The sequence below is a fragment of the Cibotium barometz genome, chromosome 58, assembly GCF_041138505.1.
Source record: "Cibotium barometz isolate CiBa-2024 chromosome 58, ASM4113850v1, whole genome shotgun sequence".
Taxonomy (NCBI): Eukaryota; Viridiplantae; Streptophyta; class Polypodiopsida; order Cyatheales; family Cibotiaceae; genus Cibotium; species Cibotium barometz.
In genome coordinates this window covers 18763454-18769461 of record NC_141103.1, presented here as the reverse complement: position 1 = coordinate 18769461, position 6008 = coordinate 18763454, and positions in this window count along the sequence as shown.

Here is a 6008-nt window from a genome sequence, read left to right as displayed (position 1 = left end):
ATTTGAGAGATGGGCAAGTAGTTTATTGGCCGCCATTCTCAAAGTCGTGCTCTAACCAAAATTATTCGGTTTACTTCTAACTTTGATTCCTAAGGATTTTCTTCAAATAAAAATCTACTGAACTTCTAACTGTGAGGGAAATTCTAATTTTATGAATTTCATTCCTTCCTAACCACAATAGGTTAAGAAATAGTTCTTACGAGAATATCAGGATTTTATAAAAATACTCTTCTTCCATTAATCCAATTTCGGGTAAATATCAATTTGGTGATTTATCCTCATAAAATATCTAATAATATTTTTCCCACTAATTTAATTATAAACCCTAATTTTCTATGTGGAATTATAGTGAAAATTCCTCTTTTGCCATCAGAATTAATTTAAACCTTTCTCTACTTAAAATACGATAAAACTTCCTCTTTTGATTAAATATAAATATCCATTTTTTTAATATACTTAAAATTTCTATTTTTTGTATTTAAATGATTGAATTATGAATGTCACATGGGAATTCCTCTTTTATCATTTAAAAATTCTTATACATAAAAAAATATTTATCTAAAATTTTATTTTTTTTAAATTAAATAAAAATATCCATTATTTTGAATATGCCAAAAATTCCTCTTTTACCATTTAATTACTTGGATCTCAATCATCATGGGAATTCCTCTTTTTGCATAAAAATAAATTAGCCAAAAATTCCTCTTTTCTTTTAATTAAATATTTATGCATAAATACTAAAAATTTATTTTCCATGAATATGATGAAAATCATTCTTTTTGCATAGAATGTCCACTCCTAGAATATGGTAGGAAGTCCTCTTTTAGCATTATGCATAAAAATAAGATATGTATTATTTTCCAAAAATTTTACCATAGCTTCGCTGCTATTACTGATAATTTTTAATTTTTCCTAAAAGAATAAAACATTGTAATGAAAATATGATAGAAGATCTATTTTAAAGCTTAAATCTAAACTATGAATTTAAATCATAATTTTAATCCATAATCATAAACTTAATTATGATTATCTCACTAGATTAAGCTAATTTCTTTATTCCTCTTTTCCCAAATTGATAGGATACTCTATTTCTCATTTAGAATCACTCAAAGTAGTTTTTAACTACTTATAAATAATCTAAAAGAATTAACCATTATTTTGTTAACACAAAATCATAAAAATACCATTTTCTTAATCTCTAGCTTAACAAGCCTAGAGTTTGGTTTTGAAATAAGAAATTATCAATGAGAAGCATTCTTTTTCTAAAGAATTAGTCATAGAGATGACTTTTCTTTTTGGAGAGAGAGATATACATAAGAAAGCATTCTAAATAAGAAAGCATTCTAAATAAGCATAAAGATTAACTTTTTGGAGAGAGAGATATACATAAGAAAGCATTCTAAATAACCATAAAGATTAACTTTTTCTTGATTACACATTGGGATTCTTAGGGAAAGCTTGATTTAAATTTAAAACAACCATTAAGAAAACTTCTCAAGCTTGAGAGGGATTGAGAAGAGAAGTCATTTGAGAAAATTAACCAAAAACCATAAAATTCATTCCTACCTCAAAGGATTAGCTTGTTTCTTTTTCTAGAAGTGAAGCCCCCAACCAATCAATTGGTTTAGCAAGTGGAGAAGAGAGCTCCAAGAGTTGTTGAAGAGAGAGAGAAGCTCCAAGCTCCCCAAAGTAGAGGAAAATTTAAGGGATAATAGAAAATATGATTATTTTAATGTAATATTGGCATGATATAGCTCACAAATGAGAATAAAAGCTATCAGGCTATCATGGGCTTCTCTCAGAATCCTTCCCTTTTCCCTCATCATTGGGAATACATAGCCGATTATTATAATACATGCATCCTTCATCCAATTTGTACCCAAAAACTCGACTCATTTCCTAAGGAGTCTTGCTTTCCTGCATCAAAAGGGTAGCAATAGGGACAAAAAATCTGTCCTGCATGATTCTCTCCCTTGCTTCACTGATCAATGGATTTGACACCACTATAATTGCAAGCAAGGAGGCTTTTTTGCTAAGCGCATCTGACACCACATTTTCTTTCCCTGGCCGATACTTAATTTCAAAATTGAATTCCTGTAGGGTCTGCATCCATCTCCTTTGACGCATGTTGAGATCCCTTTGGGTGAAGATCCATTTTAGACTTTGATGATCTGTCATCAAGGTGAACCTCGTGTTTGTGGCCATATACAAACGCTTTTGCCTATTCTACCTACGCTAGCTTGTAGACTAGATGTCTTTCGGTTCTTTTGACTGGTTATATGACCATATTCTGAGCTTTTATCAGAGAATTATAGCCGAAACAATTTGCTGATTCTGTCAAGGTCTCTACATAGGAAAAACTGTAAGAAGGAAGCAAGTAGCCTCAAGGTAATCCTAGAGCTTGAGATGTATATATCCCTTCATTCTTATCTAATATCTTAGAAGAGAAGGTTAGATTGCTATGGTCTTTCAGAGGAAGAGACCAAAACTCCATAGCTTTTCTTTTAGAGAAAGAATAGTATACCGTAGCCCTGTAAGAGAAGGCTATTTTGCCATAGACCTTAGAAAGAGAGAAGAGTCACAGTACGAGTAAGAGGAGATAAAGCTTGGGGGATGATTGGATGATTTCAATCGTAAGACAAGGTATTAGAAGACTCTATTCTCATATGTCAAGTTCTAAAGCTCTTGTTAACGAGCAAAGGCAACGATAAACGATAAAATTCTATAAGGTGTATACATATTTTGTTTTTCAATTATATATCACTCTTAGGGGTTGAGGTATAGCCCCGGCTTCTCTATTAATTGTTAATAGTGATCTATTTGATTGATTTACTATTTAAAATTTGTATTCTTTTAAACAACAGCATATGCCTTAATAAAGAATGTCTTCGTAATCTCAAGTTAAAATGCTAAATCTTTGTGAAAAGGATTGTTTTCTTAAGAAGGTAACATGGATTCTAGTCCTATGGTTTAGTTGAGTAAATGGATTGTTATCTTGGTTAAATTAAGGTACATGTGCAACTCTCCATGCCTTGACGCTGCCTCGTTCTTGTGCTTGTATAGCCGGACAGCGGTGTGTGTCCATGCTATCAAATGGAGATGCACCCATGTGGAATATCTTTGTTATTATTGAGTGTGTCACCATTCCTATATAACTTACCTTAATCATCCACTAATCTTAGCAAGGTGGCTTTGATATTGTGTGTCCAGGTAGGATCAAAACAAAAGTAGTTTCTTTGTAATTGATTAAGTAAAGTAATTGACATTAATTAAATTTAAAGCAAAATGATAAGCATAAACCAAACCTCAAATCCATTATAAATCTCCCATTCAAAGGTAGTGCTCGAAAAGCATAGCTACCATTACAACCCCTCTCCCAGAACCCAGACCCTCTCCAACCTCTCCACCCCCCAAATGCCATCACGTCAAGACCTAGCAACAGGAGGAAGCCCATCTTGCAGAGACAAGTTACCTACCTAGTGGCTGAAGCTCTCAGCTCAAAGATGAGAAAGAGAAAGAAGCCCGACGTAAAGTGTAGGAAGAGGAGGACATCCATTGGACCACCCAGTTCTTTGATGAAAATCTCATCAAAACCCCCAGCCTTGAAGGCACTACTTCACCTCTCTTCCCCCAACTTTTCTTGAAGAAGGCACTTCATCACGCTCCTCCCTCTCAAAGTCATATATCCAAACACTCCAATTGTGGCTCTGACGATGATGACAATGACAACAACGATGGTGGGGCAGTAGGCCCTAGCAAGCCACCTTGTGATCCCCTTGCCTTCCAATTCCCTCCTCACCACCCTCCACCCTTACCACACCAACAATCCCAACCCGGTCCAAGCTCTCAACCCTCACCCCACCTTGGTACCCATCACCATACCTCGACACCCCCCACCTCTTCCATTTCAACCCTACCCCTTATCCCCTCACCATCCTCAACACCCCCCCCCCAATCCCTCTCCCCCTCCATCACCACCTCCCACCCTCCATCTTCACTTGGGCCTCCCCAAGCACTTCACAGGTATACCCTCTACATCAACAAGGCCCCCACCTTTCCTCCGAGTTGGCCCATGGTATCCCTCATACCATTGGGAGAATGAGGTTCACCGATTAAGGCGAGTGATTGTGATGCTACCTAGTTCTGAGGGCCCAGGCTAGTGCGGTGAATTTGCCCACCCTAGTGCGTAGACATTCCTCTGAGGGGCGGGAGGATCGAGCTTGGAGCTTGAGAGGGCGATAGGCTGGGTGACAGGCCGGGTGACAGGCTGGCTTGAGTCCTCGCCAGCGGGGCGGCTGACGATGAGGTGTATGGTCCTGCAGGGTTTTGCCCAGGGCTGGAAGGCCGAATTCTAGATCATCGGCAGTATAAAAGAAAAGAATAAGAGAGTCAGTTTGGCTTGTATGAAATTGATTCATGTATAAACTTTTTTTTTAAATCTTGTCTTGGCATTATTGTATTGTGTAAAAAGACTATTTTAACAAACCTTGTGAAAAGGGCCTTCATTAAGAAACATGTTTATTTATGTCAAACAGTGTCAAACAGTGTCAAACATGTTTATTTATGTCAAACAGTGTGGTAGGATTAATTAGAAAACAAATTGACGCATGAGTAGGGTGGAAAGTGGGAGGATGGAATGCCTCGACGGCACCATCCTACACAGACGGGTGGACCCGATTAGTCGGGTAGCTTTCCAACATATTAAGTGAAAGCCCTACGTTAGATGAATAGGTTCTCGGGCAATTCTATTCTAGAAGACTAGGCCAGCGGCTGAGCCCTTCTAATAGTCTGGAAGAATTTTGAAAAAGAGATCATTAAAAATCCAACCATTGGATTTGTAATTTTTACTAACCACCACATTCTACTAATGTCTCAGTACCTACCCACTCTTTTGATCTACAAGATTGAGGATTTTAAGTGGTAGCTATTGTGGGTACAAAAAGTGGCGTATATTATAACACTTTAAAGACCTTGAAATATTTAAAGAAAATAGACAAATATCTTAAAATTTTCTCAAAAAATCAAGTTAAGCTCCATATTATGCAAAGATCTAAGGTACAAAGTGGGAATCTCATATGAGTTTATATGTAAAAGATATTAGCATTTTATGGAATCAGTTCAAATTTGGGACAGGGTGTATACATTGACTTTGTACCTAAGAAAATGAGGACTTTTGACAATCTAATACTTAATCAAATTATGCAGCTATATTTCCAACTTTGAATATGATGTTCCAACAAAAGAACTTGAAACAAAATTTCTTCATTTACTAGGAGAGATTAGCCACTAAAGGTAAATAAATGCCTGTTTTTTTATTGTTTACAGGGTGCCTGAGTGCACAAAACTGGGCACCCTGATCTTGCAACCACCCTTCTAGCCTTATCCCACTTTACATGTCATCATCCATGTGGCAACTCCTTTTCCACTCTTTTGGTCAACACTTATACACCATTCAATATTACATGTGGCATTCCTATCTCACCACAATATCTTGCACCTCTAGGGTGCTTTCCCACATACACACAACACCGCGATTACATCTCTCAACACCCCCTCTTCATCGAGGTGTTCCACAACTCACCCATCACCCATATCAATGTAGCATTGCACAACCGCAATCGCTACCTCTCAACACTCCGCCTCAATGATACATTGGAGTGTCCATCAACCAATCATGTGTGCGTGTGTGTCTACCATCTTAGACACCAAGTCCATTTTGAGCCGACTCACTCACAGCAGAACCACTGAGTCCGATTTGAACATGGAAGTTCGGGTGGAACCAACCCATGCGCATGCACCTCACACGTGCATCGCTCATACACACATCACGCAACAACCATTTCGAGCTTCTAGGTGAGCTCAGGGCAGGGTGACCCTCATACCAATGTGGGTAATTACAAAATATTCATGTTTTGAGCATGCATGCTCGGTATGGTTACCCATCATCAATTGTGTGAGAACAAAAAAATACATATCCATTTTATGCACCAAGGAAAGGGCAGGGAACC